Source organism: Halichoerus grypus, chromosome 2, assembly GCF_964656455.1.
Source record: "Halichoerus grypus chromosome 2, mHalGry1.hap1.1, whole genome shotgun sequence".
In the NCBI taxonomy this organism is placed as follows: domain Eukaryota; kingdom Metazoa; phylum Chordata; class Mammalia; order Carnivora; family Phocidae; genus Halichoerus; species Halichoerus grypus.
The window spans coordinates 58,200,499-58,215,487 of NC_135713.1; positions in this window are offsets into that span (position 1 = coordinate 58,200,499).

Sequence of the window (14,989 nt, forward strand, 5' to 3'; positions counted from 1 at the left end):
CTCAGACTACTGATCTATATTCTTCAAGTGTGTGAGCAATATAATGTGCCTTTGATTTCCCTTTTATTTGTTCTTGGACCTTTAATTCTGGAGTTTAAAGACAATAATATTACATCTAAATGTTCTCAAAAGTTGTGTTTGAAATGTATAATTAGGTGCAATTAAGTGGTGGTATAAAGATATTTTGATGGTATTTCAGCCAGAGGACCTAATACTACCTGAATTCTTACCTTGAGTATACCACTACTTCTTTTATAATGTCTACAATGGAGCTATTAAACAAAGATAAAGTACAGGAGCTTTGACCGAAATGCCAAAGCAAAATTCAAGCAAGTCAGGACTGAATCTATAGAGAGCTCCTATATATCCAAGTGAAACAGGTCTGAATGGACTACAAGCCAATAGAAAGGATATTCGGTCTCAACAAAGCCCAACCAGTTTGCATGCTTATCTCTGCAAAATTTTCAGTGCCTAAAGCTAAACTGGGAATTCTTAGGATCCACTGGAAAAGAAGCATCAAAGAGAGATGGCTAGGCCTTCTCCCTATGTAGAAGGACCATGCAAATATACCACCCTAAAAAGAGGAAATGGACTTCTTAACCATCTGTGTACAGGAACTTCGCACAAAGTGGCCAACTGTAGCCATAATCCCCCCCCTTTTTTTTGGATTGATTTTTTTTTTAGTTTAAATTTTTTATTGTTATGTTAATCACCATACATTACATCATTAGTTTTTGGTGTAGTATTTCATGATTCATTGTTTCTGTATAACACCCAGTGCTCCATGCAGAACGTGCCCTCTTTAATACTCATCACCAGGCTAACCCATCCTCCCACCCCACTCCCCTCTAGAACCCTCAGTTTGTTTTTCAGAGTCCATCGTCTCTCATGGTTTGTCTCCCCCTCTGATTTCCCCCCTTCATTCTTCCCCTCCTGCTATCTTCTTCTTTTTTTTTTTTTTTAACATATATTGTATTATTTGTTTCAGAGGTACAGGTCTGTGATTCAACAGTCTTGCACAATTCACAGTGCTCACCATAGCACATACCCTCCCCAATGTCTATCACCCAGCCACCCCATCCCTCCCACACCCCACCACTCCAGCAACCCTCAGTTTGTTTCCTGAGATTAAGAATTCCTCATATCACTGAGATCATATGATACATGTCTTTCTCTGATTGACTTATTTCACTCAGCATAACACCCTCCAGTTCCATCCATGTCGTTGCAAATGGCAAGATCTCATTCCTTTTGATGGCTGCATAATATTCCATTGTATATATATACCACTTCTTCTTTATCCATTCATCTGTCGATGGACATCTTGGCTCTTTCTATAGTTTGGCTATTGTGGACATTGCTGCTATAAACATCGGGGTGCATGTACCCCTTTGGGTCCCTACATTTGTATCCTTGGGATAAATACCCCGTAGTGCAATTGCTGGGTTGTACAGTAGCTCTATTTTCAACTTTTTGAGGACCCTCCATACTGTTTTCCAGAGTGGCTGCACCAGCTTGCATTCCCACCAACAGTGGAGGAGGGTTCCCCTTTCTCCGCATCCCCGCCAACATCTGTCGTTTCCTGACTTGTTAATTTTAGCCATTCTGACTGGTGTGAGGTGATATCTCACTGAGGTTTTGATTTGGATTTCCCTGATGCCGAGCGATGTTGAGCACTTCTTCATGTGTCTGTTGCCATTTGGATGTCTTCTTTGGAAAAATGTCTGTTCATGTCTTCTGCCCATTTCTTGATTGGATCATTTGTTCTTTGGGTGTTGAGTTTAAGAAGTTTTTTATAGATTTTCAATACTAGCCCTTTATCTGATATGTCATTTGCAAGTATCTTCTCCCATTCTGTCCTCCTTTTGCAGGGGGAAGGAAGAGGGTTATAATGAAAAAAAAGAAGAGTCTAAGAGCTCTTCTCCATTCTTAGAAACCAAAATGTGAAAATCTTTCATACCTCAGCATTATATATGTTAACATATATCTGCTTGGTTCATTTAGGAGACTGACTATCTCTATTGCATTAATATTGTCTTTTATATAATGCTAGACATAATTAGTCAATGTAATGGGTTTGGACATACAACGGAACTGAACTGTAATAACTCGAGTCCCCATAGTTGCAAAGTACTCCAAATCTATTTAAAAGCATTCATACTGTGAATATCTATTATTTTGTTATCTGGAATATTTTTATCTTTCTTCTGGTAGCTATTCCCCAATTTCCCCCACTTTCAATCCACGTGCTTCCAGTGGAGTTGACTCCACCCTTAACTCAAAAATGGGGTTAATGATCCAGACCTGGCCAAAATGGCATCAGTTATCAAATCAAAGATGAGCACACAGACTGACCTAGTCCAATCAGAGTAGATCCCAGAATGTTTTCTGAAAATTCTAGGATAAAGATGCTCACTCCTTTTCACTGGATTTCAACACAGAAGCATGAAGCTCCAAAGGCTGATAATAGTCATCTTTCAAACATAAGAAGAGAACCACCAAGAATGGAAACAAACCAAGGCAACATAGCTGAGAAATGTACAGAGACAAACAATTCTGGAGACATCATTTGGGCCCTGGATAAAGCCATACTGGAAGCTGGTTTGTTTGTGAATTGTTTGATTTATAAGAGTCAATAATTTCTTTTCTATCTATAAGCCAGTTGGGTCGAATTTTTATCTTTTGTAGACAAAAAAAACTCCATAAATGATACACATATGCACATTTTGTAAAAATTACCCAGCATAAAATAAAACTAAAGGATAAAGACAATTCTATAAACTCCCACACTAATAATATTAATTAGATTTAAGATTTTTGAGTACTTACTATGGGCCAGGCACTGTTGTAACTTTATTACATGTTTTTAAGTTATTTAATCTTAACAACAATCCATTATGTAGTTGTTATTATTTTTTCCTCTTTATATATTAGGAAAGTATAACATAAAGAGGTCAAGAAACCTGCCCAAGCTCACTTAGTAGTAAAGTAGTGCTCAAAAACTAACCAGGGCAATCAGATCCCAGAGCTTATGTGTATAACCATGACATTCTACTTGCTAGAACCTCCCCCAAAAGATACTTTTCAATACTCATCAGCTATAAAAATGTCTGCCAGAGAGATAAGGTTTGTCCATGATGTAAAGATCAAAAGGTGGCCTTACAGCGAAAACTAAGAGCCTGAAGTTAGGATATATCTTTAATCTGCAATATGACTGGACTCCGTGAAACAATTTTCATGTTAAGAGAATGGCCTTGAGCATCAGTCTTTTCAGTCATGGGCATAATGACAGGCATTCTGAAGTCGCTTTTTCTGTTGGATGGGAAGGGGTACAAGTCAAGACAGACTGTCTCTAACTGAGAGTTCAGCATAAAAGATATAGTCAGAGTCACCCCATTAATGGCAGCTCTAAATCTACCTGGGCAATTTATTAAAAGCAAGGCAAATGCTGTGGCTCCCAGACAAATGAAGAACTGGAATGCTGAACAGAATGCCTAGGTAAAAATAAAAATTGTAGGGACAGGCCAATGGGCACTGTTTGACAGGCACTGGATCAGATACCCAGAGTTAAATTCTAACTCTGCTACTAACTAGATGTGTGACCTTATTTATGTCTTTAACCACTCTGAGCCTGAGTTTCTTCATCTATGAGGATCCCTATCTCATGGATGTAGTAAGGATTAAATTAAAAGAGATTATATATGAAAAACACTGCAGTTCCAAAACCATGGTAGGTACTCAATAAATGGACACCATTTGGTAACTGAGTTTTGGTGGATGCCACATGCTTAGGGTTCACCCTAGTTGGAACCTATGACTTCTAGCCTAACTCACTGCATAACTCATGGCTGGTCAGCCAAGTCTTCTGGCCTTTTGCCTGCCTGAGTTGAGATTAACTTCTCTATACTGGGTTGTGTTAGCAGTAGCAGAAGTTCAAGGCCCATAGCTGAGAAGGCTGAGAAGCCAGGGCTGAGGTTTCTTTCCCCATGCCCCCACATAGATAATAAATTTCTCTTATAGGGTCATCTTAGAGCAAATAAGACATCAGGAATGGATTCCATCATCCAGTTTAGTGCCCCCTTCAAAGCACTCTGATCATCTAGACTTCCCTTGAATATTGGTGGGAGAAAGCTCTGAATGAGGGAAATTCCAGGGATAATATGCATGACAGGGTCATCATTTTGATATGTGGGTGTCATTTGCCTAAAAAACAGCGTTTGAGCAATGAAAAACACACCAAAGAGCAAGCAGTGAATTAGGGCTACACATCAAAAAAGCCCCAGACCACCACTACAATGAAGTTAAAAAGACTTTTTTAGTCAATTATGATTCTAAGAGAGGGATTTTATAAAAAATGGAAGCTAGATTTTAAAATCACTTTTTTTTTTTAAAAAGATTTTATTTATTTATTTGACAGAGAGAGAGCCAGCTAGAGAGGGAACACAAGCAGCGGGAGTGGGAGAGGGAGAAGCAGGCTCTCCGCCAAGCAGGGAGCCTGATGCAGGGTGCGATCCCAGGACCCTGGGATCATGACCTGAGCCGAAGGCAGACGCTTAATGACTGAGCCACCCAGGGGCCCCTAAAATCACTTTTTAAGAATTAGTCACATTAGAGGGGAGACATCAAGATATTTCCATCAAGGATGACTTTGTTTTCTTTCTCTGCTGAATAAGAAACCCATTTAAAATGTCAAACCATTAGAACAGAACTGATCCTGTTATGACAAATATCATTGCTCTGGCCACTGGTCCACTCACTGCAAAATGTATTTAATAAACATTTCCAGAACCACCAAAAATGGAAAACCTATGAATGCCATTTCCTATTGAAGTGTCTGGAGTAAGTGTAACGGGAGAACCACACAGTATTTGGGGATCTCTGATGTTGAATCTAGTAGAGTGTTTACTCAAAGCACCTCAAGGGAGCATGGCTGGAAATGGATACGGGAGGAGAAATCAGAATCAAGGAGCAGTTAAAACAGTCACCAAGAAAACGACTTCAGATGTTAAAAAAGAAGGGTGAGGCAAGGACAGAAATTAGAAGGTGAGTCTTAGCAGATATGAAACTAGAGTGCAAGTGGGAGAGAAATGTGAAGTCAGAAGTGGGGCTGTGAACTTTGAACACAGGCTTTCTTTATGGGGTCAGGAAAATAAATAAAGAGTACAGAGTTGGACATCAACTGAAATCTATTTCATGACATACATTGTTGGGAAAATTTAGCCAATGAAAGAAGACACAATTATTAAAATATCATATAAAATCATCAAAAAGTATTCTAATATGTTGAATTCCCATAAAAGTAAATATTATTTTTAGCATTTATGCTTACAATAATATTATTGAAATTTTTTAGTCTTAAAATTGCCATTAACTGACCAAAAACAGTGTAAGTATAAACCAGAGTTTGCAAATTGGTTAACTGTGGGCTAACTCTAGCTATATTTGTCCTGCTCAACCTTTTTTTTTTTTAGATTTTTAATTAATTTATTTGAGAAAGAGAAAAAGTGAGAGAGCACAAGTGGGGGTGGGGGGTGCAGCAGAGGGAGAGGGAGAAGCAGGCTCCCCGCCAAGCAAAGAGCCTGACACGGGGCTGATCCCAGGGCCCCAAGATCATGACCCTAGCTGAAGGCTCAACCAATTGAGCCACCCAGGTGCCCCTCTTACACAGCAATTTAAAAAACAAATTAGTTTTTACTATGGTGTAACTCCTACTACTCCCCTGGCCTTATACCTTACATTTTCATGTGTAGTGATAGTGTGTGTTGGGGGATTTCCTCTCTAGGAACCCTCTGATTTCTCTCCCAGATGCTTAGGAGGCTATATATGATATTCATTGCTCATCATTTATTAATTGGGTAAAGTTATTGAGAGCACTATGAGCCCTCTATTTTTTCATCTCCCCCCCTCCCTTATGAGGCAGTTCTGCATAACTAAGGTTTCTTCTGAGGAGAGTGGTAATTAGAAAATATATCTGGCTGCAGATTTCAGCCTTGTTCTTCAATCAGCTTTATCAGTAATAATGCTGACATCTTGATCTCCATCTGTCTTACTCCTGTGTCATTTCTCAATTGCTAATGAACTCAAGAAGAGAAGGGAGCAGGTGTTATTAATTGGCTTCCACAAACTTCAAGAGGTTGCCAAGATTTAAACATTGGGAAATTTCATATAAAGATCTAGGTTTCTGACTTTTGTTGAAAAATGGAAGGTCTGGCATAACTGAGGCCATATTTGCACCTAGTATCCATTGGATGAACTGAATCATGAATGAATGCCACCTTTAGATGGGGCATGAATGTTCCAATTTGCCATAGTCTGCACCACTCCATATTATTTATACTCAGGCATTTAATTCAGTCATCTTGTCCTGACACTTAAGTTTGTATTTCCTGCTATAATCATATAAATCTCCTTCTTTAGAATATTGACTTTTTCTAAGATAGTGGAATCTTGATTATTGGATAGAATGATTAGTAAAAACTTTTGAAAACCACTGGTGTGGAAGATCCTATTATTTGTAAGTCTGACTGCAAAGCTAAGTGTTGTGGCATCCTAGTTCCTGATCTTCAACAGCTACAGATCTCTGTTATTTCACTCCACATACTTCCAGTGCAACATAGACCTAGGTCCACAATATTTCCTAATTTTAGGTGAAACTGTATATGCCAGGTCAGAAAAATCCTATTCAAGCCTTACAGCATAGAAAATTCTCCATCTCTATTTTATATTCTATGTCCAGCCATCATAGGGTTGTGTCTCTTTGACGAAAGTAAAGTAAAGGATTGGAAAAATTATTGAACAAGTTCAAGCAAAACACATGTCAAATGACCCAGGTAATTTCTAGAAGAGCCCATATTTTTCTGAATTAGAGTGCTTGGAGAATTGCCTTAACCACCTGCATTGCTTAGGTCATGGAGATTGAGACTGTGTTTTCACAATTAAAATAACCATAGTCGAACCAGCCATGCGGGCCTATCTCAAAAACAGAATTTTGCTGCATCACTGTGGATCAAGTTACCGTTAACACAATCAGTTGTGTAGATAGTAAAACACATTGATTTAATTGTCCCAAAGCAATTTAATCATATTACATAGATCTAACATTAAACTTATTATTAAACATAAACAGTTTCATTTTATATGACAGCAAAATAACTAGTCAATCAACCAGTCTAGTTCAATGATAGCAAAAGCTGGTCTGACATTGTTATTTAATTAATTGATTGCAAGTTTGAAATTCCTTTATATACTCATGTGGTCTAGGTGCTACAGGCTAAGATTTAGCTCAATGAATTTTTTTTTTCCTGTTTTAGAAACTAGCATTATTCTTCTCCACATATCCTGATTAGATGACTTCTGAATAAAGTTGAAATCCTCCTTTGGCCTTTTCTCTATGGGTTCTTACTTACATCTTTTCTGTTGAGAATAGTCTCTTTTAGCTTACCTTCTGAAATTTATTTTTTGAAAGGTGAAGTATCTCCTAACTATCCATTAGTGTTCCATACCTGGAGTCTTGGCCACCATGATATCATTCACTTCAGAAAATAAATGCAAAGTAAATATGACTCTAGATTTAAAACCAGGAACTTGAATAAGCACTACAGACTGGAGTGTTTGGTTTCCTTTCTTGCTGTGAGTCAGAGCCAGGAGGTTCCCATTAAGGTGTATATGAATTGTATTACCCCACACTGAAGTGTGTCTATAACGTAATGTTGTAAGGCAGCCAAGTTCTAACAATCTCATGGACCAATATTCAAAACCTAACAGTATTTTGTCAGATTCTTCATTTGTAAAAAGTTTTAATCAGAAAGCTATAGTTACATAGATATTTCGTTTTAGGGTAAACTCTGTTTTAAATAAGTGTATTACTTCCACTGTATTAATACCTCTCAGGCTGTACATTCATCTGGAATGAGCTGCCATTAAAAAAAAAAAAAGAGGAGGTAAGTGCACAGAATTATGCATGGAGTGTGCTCTGATATAGTTCAAAGTAATAGGAGGGGCATCTTCGGGAAAAAACTTTTTCTACACCCCATCACTGTTCAAAACAAGGGGAGAACCGCTCAAACTAAGTCTTTCGGCAGGACAAACATTGTTCAAAGAAGTTCAAAACATGAGGAATAAAGCAACAAATATTTTCTCTTTAGCTTTGAAACTCTATCTTTCCCTTTTGCTCCTCTCCTTTTAGGCAAATATATTTTGAAAAAGTGCTGAATCCCCAAAGATTTAGCAGTTAAGAGAAGAGTTAACTGCTAAACCCCTTCCCACATCTCCTCCTTATTCTTCAAAAACCACTTCTTCATAACTTGTGAAGACATCCCTCATCATTAGGTCATCTCTCACCCTAGTATGTCACCACCTTCAAAGATAAATGACCTGGTATGAGGATGAAACATACTGAAGTTCAAAAGCATCCATGGAGTGATGGTCCCAGCACTAGAGCTGGAAGATTTCTTTTCTTGTCTTTCTAAACCTGGTGTTCTGCGCTGAAAGGACAATGATTATTTCATCAGCTCCAGAAGTGAGACATGAAGAAGGATCGGGGATGATAAAAATTGGAACTAGTGAATATAATCATGTGTTTTCTAGGGGGAAAAATCAGACAAACACACACTGAAAAAGAAACTCTCATAGCATAAAATGAAGAATTAACACTGGTCTTTTAAACCTTTAAAGAGTATATTTTTGAGGGACATTGAGGAAGGAACAGATGTTCCCCATTGTCACTGAGAAAAATAAAATAAAATGACACTGAAACATATCAAAAGAAGATAAGGTTATACACTAAGCAAAACTCCATGACTAGGCAAGCATCTTCTTCCAAATAGGTCTTTAAAATTGAAATAGTAATAATGATAATAATTTCTTTTTCTAAGCCGGGGAGTGAATAAAATTTCTAGCAGAAACTGTGCATCATGTTCCCTGTTTTCCTTCTACTGTTTCAACCTATTTCATGAAGCCTGACTACTAATGTGACAAATAGGTTTGTCCTTCTATGTTGTTCCTATCAAACATTGCCATGTATTTTCTTCCTGTTTGTATATACCTATTTCTTCTACCAGATTGAAAGCTCCTGAAGGTAAGAACTATTATCCTATTCAATTTTGCAAAATTATACTATGAAGACATGTATTGTGAGAGGTTCAGTTTCTAAACTCAACTTGAAAGGCAAAAATCTTATATGGTCAAATCATCCTTGGAAAGCTCTTAGAAAAGGGCAATTTTGTGACCATTTTTTTGTTAAGTTCAACATTGATTTCCTTTGGTGTTGGCACAGGGTGGTGTATCATTACATCCTTTATTTGTATGAAGATTTAAATTCCACTGTTTTTAGTTGGCTTATGATTAAGGCCCATATTATTTGAAAAATATAACTATAACTATAAACACTAGAATTTCATTCAGTGTTACAAGATGTCTCAACCATAAGAAGCACACAAAATCTGATACTGAATGAGGAAAGAGAACATTCATGTCTCTCAGCTCATGCTCACTGTAGTCAGAATCCCATCAAGTAAAGAGAAACCATTCATGACATTTCAGACAGAGGTGATTTAATGCAGGGATCAGTTATACAACATTTAGAACGCTGAAAGAGCAAAACCAGTTGCTAAGGGAACCCTGATATTAGTAGCTCAGGAAGTGGCTACCATTCTTAGGGCTAAGACTATGAAAGAGAAGAAATGGTGTTAGCAGAACCTGGGATCTTGGGGGAAGTTTCTCCACAGAGCAGATGTTCAGACCTCCAAGGTGTCACTGCTCAACTGGTTCTGGCACCTCTGAGGGGGACATCACATGATCACTACTTGGACTCTGATAGACAGCTCAAAGAAGAAATGTGGCACAGTTGCTACTGGTACCTCTGCAGAGGCCACAGGAGAATTGGTGTTAGAAATGCTAAAATAAGCTCAAGGCTGGGGTCCTACTTCAGTGCTACTGCTGTTGAGAAGCTAGCTAGAACCGAAAACAGAAAGAATATTTCTTCCACTCTACTATCCTCACCTTCTAATCCCTTGTCAGTGTCTCCAGTCAGTAGAACCTAACCAGAGGCCAGCAAGCAAAGAAGTCTGGGAAATGTAGTTTGCATAACCCAGCTCCAGTGTCACAGAGTGGAGTGTAAAAGCCTTGCTTGAGGCTGAGAGACAGTAGGAAAATTACTCTCAGGCATAAATTCACTGAGTGGAAAAACAGGCAGAGTTTTCCCTCATTTTCTTTTAGCATAGTTGAATTCCAGTAAGTTAAATGTATTCATGATGCCAATTCACTTTTTCTTGGAATCCTATAGTTCATTAGCCTAGTAACCTGCTTATAGCATGTGATTAATGTACATATTGAATAGATAAATGAATGCCTTTTTGGCTTTTTGGTGCTGAGGGAATTTTCTCTGATTACTAATCCAGTTCAACTGCCACTGAGAAATGAGACTAAAGAAAATATACAGGAACCTAAGGGCAAACTCTGCCATAGTTCACTGACATTGTAAATGTACCTACCCCAACAGTTCAAATGGTTTCTATCCCTGGCTCTATTTCCTAACTATCCACTTCTAATTCGCTATCAAAAATCTCTACTGCAGCTATACTTGCATAGCTTAAGAGTGACATCCAGTGGTTTATAACTTAATCACTTATTGTAATGCATGTAGAAATCTAATCAGTTCTCAATTACCAATATAAATAGAAGGAAGCATAATACATAAAACCCTAAACAAAAGATGAAACTTAAACCAAGTGGGATTTATCCCTGGGATGCAAGGGTGGTTCAACATTCACAAATCAATCAATGTGATAGAACATATTAATAAGAGGAGAGAGAAGAACCATATGGTCCTCTCAATTGATGCAGAAAAAGCATTTGACAAAATACAGCATCCTTTCCTTATTAAAACTCTTCAGAGTATAGGGATAGAGGGAGCATTCCTCAATTTCATAAAATCCATCTATGAAAAACCCACATTGAATATCACCTTCAATGGGGAAAAGCTGAGAGCCTTTCCCTTAAGATCAGGAACATGACAAGGATGCCCACTCTCACCACTATTGTTCAACATAATACTAGAAGTCCTAGCAACAGCAATCAGACAACAAAAAGAAATAAAAGATATTCAAATTGGCAAAGAAGAAGTCAAACTCTCTCTCTTCACAGATGACATGATACTTTATGTGGAAAATCCAAAAGACTCCACCCCCAAATTACTAGAACTCATACAGCAATTCAGTAATGTGGCAGGATACAAAATCAATGCACAGAAATCAGTTGCTTTCTTATACACTAACAATGCAACTGTAGAAAGAGAAATTAGAGAATCGATTTCATTTACAATAGCACCAAAAACCATAAGATACCTCGGAATAAACCTAACCAAAGAGGTAAAGGATCTATACTCTAGGACAACAGAACACTCATGAAAGAAATTGAAGAAGACACAAAAAGATGGAAAAAACATTTCATGCTCATGGATCGGAAGAATAAACATTGTTAAAATATCTATGCTACCCAGAGCAATCTATTCCTTCAATGCCATCCTGATCAAAATTCCAATGACATTTTTCAAAGTGCTGGAACAAACAATCCTAAATTTTTATGGAATCAGAAAAGACCCTGAATCACCAAGGAAATGTTGAAAAAGAAAAACAAAGCTGGGGGCATCACGTTGCCTGATTTCAAGCTATATTACAAAGCCATGATCACCGAGACAGCATGGTACTGGTACAAAAACAGACACATAGACCAATGGAACAGAATAGAGACCCCAGATATGGACCCTCAACTCTATGGTCAAATAATCTTCAACAAAGCAGGAAAAAACATGCAATGGAAAAAGACAGTCTCTTCAATAAACGGTGCTGGGAAAATTGGACAGCTATATAGAGAAGAATGAAACTCGACCATTCCCTAACACCATACACAAAGATAAACTCAAAATGGATGAAAGACCTCAATGTGAGACAGGAATCCATCAAAATCCTAGAGGAGAACACAGGCAGTAACCTCTTCGACATCGGCCACAGCAACTTCTTTCAAGATACATCTCCAAAGGCTAGTGAAACAAAAGCAAAAGTGAACTTTTGGGACTTCATCAAGATAAAAATCTTCTGCACAGCAAAGGAAACAGTGAACAAAACAAAGAGCAACCCACAGAATGGGAGAAGATATTTGCAAATGACACTACAGACAAAGTGTTGATTTCCAAGATCTATAAAGAACTTCTCAAACTCAACACCCCAAAAAACAAATAATCAAGTCAAAAAATGGGCAGAAGATATGAACAGACACTTCTCAAAAGATGACATACAAATGGCTAACAGACACATGAAAAAATGTTCATCATCATTAGCCATCAGGGAAAGTCAAATCAAAACCACATTGAGATACCACCAGTTAGAATGGCAAAAATTGACAAGGCAAGAAACAACAAATGTTGGAGAGGTTGTGGACAAAGGGGAAGCCTCCTACACTGTTGGTGGGAACGCAAGTTGGTACAGCCACTTTGGAAAACAGTGTGGAGTTCCTCAAAAAATTAAAAATAGAGCTATCCTATGACCCAGCAATTGCACTACTGGGTATTTACCCCAAAGACATAGATGTAGTGAAAGAAGGGCCATATGCACCCCAATGTTCATAGCAGCAATGTCCGCAATAGCCAAACTGTGGAAAGAGCTGAGATGCCCTTCAACAGATGAATGGATAAAGAAGATGTGGTCCATATATACAATGGAATATTTATTACTCAGCCATCAGAAAGGATGAAGACCCAACTTTTACATCAACATGGATGGGACTGGAGGAGATTATGCTAAGTGAAATAAGTCAAGCAGAGAAAGTCAATTATCATATGGTTTCACTTATTTGTGGAACATAAGGAATAGCATGGAGGACATTAGGAGAAGGAAAGGGAAAATGAAGGGGGGGTGGAAATTGGAGGGGAAGACGAACCATGAGAGACTATGGACTCTGAGAAACAAACTGAGGGTTTTAGAGGGGAGGGGGTTGGGGGGATGGGCTAGCCTGGTGATGGGTATTAAGGAGGGCACGTACTACATGGAGCACTGGGTGTTATACAAAAACAACGAATCATGGATCACTACATCAAAAACTAATGATGTATTGTATGGTGACTAACATAACATAATAAAATTAAAGTAAAAAAGAACTCTTAGTTTTACTTTGGGAGATTATTGAAGTAGATGTGCCTACCTATTTGAGATCTCATATTCAAGTTCATTTGCATTTTTCCATTCTTGAGTTTATGCCTCTCATAATTCCAGTGATGTCTGTCAAAGACATGAGCTGATGGGCAGAGAAGGAACCTAGGGACACGTAGGATTAGGAGTATTAACCATTAACCAGTTCTAGACCTGGCTCCCAAGACCAGAAGTTTAGGATTCAGGTTCAAAAAGAGTATGGAAAACTCAGCCTAGATCCAGGTTTGAACTAATATCTAAAGGTGTTCAGTCTGGCACAGGGCTGCAGATAGAGGCAGAGCTGGGTGGGCTCTTTAGTCATGGTCTCAGGGGATCAGGCTTCTCAAAGAGGAGTCCGAGCCAGCAGCTGGGACTGAGAAGCCTGAGATAATAAAAATGTCAGGGCAGCATCCAAACTGCCTCAAGTTCAGAATAGTGCTCTCTTCTCAATGATACACAGTAGGACGCTGTAGGTGATTTTTATTTATGGCTTGGGAAGTCAATCTCATACTAGAATAGACAAAGCCTTAAGAATAGAACAACAAAGAAACTCTACATATGTTTTAAATTCTCCTTTCTTTCAAAAGAATAGTCAAAGGAACCAATAACTCCATCATAAAATCTCACACCTAAATGAACTGGGAACTAGGAATAGAAATCTTCTTATCTCTGTTTAAATGGATCTTAGCCTGAAAAATACTACCAATTTACAAGGGTTTGAATATGTTTTCCAGTTGAAGGAATTCAGCCCAGATAAGCTACTTCTCTATTTAATAATATTTTTCAGAGGCAACCCAGCAAAAATATGTATTTATTCATAAATATACAGCAGGGAGTTCAAAGAACATCTAAGTAGTAACTATAGTTAGAATTATTCAGACACCGGGGAGCGGGAAAGATGGCGGAGGAGTAGGGGACCCTATTTCAACTGGTCCCCGGAATTGAGCTGAATATCTACCAGACCACTCTGAGCACCCACGAAACCAGCCTGAGATGTAAGAAGATCTGGATCTCTACAAACAGAATATCGCAGGCGGTTGGTTTGGAGGTACGAAGCGGGGAGCCGTGATTCCGCGGGCAGATATCGAGGATAATTGGCAGCGGGAGGGTGCCTGGCCGTGGGGATCCTACACTGCCGGTGAGCGACAGCCTTGCGAGCTGCAGACGGGGCACAGACTCGAAGACTGGTAGCAGCGGGGAAAGGACTTTAGGGCAGCCCCCAGGATGGAAACCCTGAGCGGCAGGGTCATGCATGCGCGCGCCTGAGCTGGGAGCGGCTGACAGTTTTAGAAGCACAGAGGGCAGAGACGTGCCCCGACCTGGAGGCAGGACTGGGAGCACCGCGGAGGGGCGCACAACCCAGGACGCTGCAGTTTATAGCAGCATGGACAGAAAGGGAGACGGTGTGGCCTGGAGAGCTCACTGAAGAACAGACTGAGGTCTCTCTGCTCTGAGGCAGAGGGTTGGAAACGGTCTCTTCTGCTCTGACTGGCGGAAGAGACACGGAAAGCCGCCAGGGAAAGCCGCCAGAGAACAAAAGCCCCAAAGACTGATTCCTGCTGAGCCCATCCCCCACCACAGGGGGAGCAGGGCAACTCCGCCCAAACAGGGTTGCCTGAGTAACAGCGCGGCAGGCCCCTCCCGCAGAAGACAGGCTGGGAAAACAAGAGGCCAGCAACCCTAAGGTCCCAAGAAAACAGGTGCATCTTGCTTGGGTTCTGCTCAATAATTTGGACTCTATACATTCCCTCAAACACCCATCAACAGAATGACTAGGAGGAGGAGCCCCCAAAATAGAAAAGACTCAG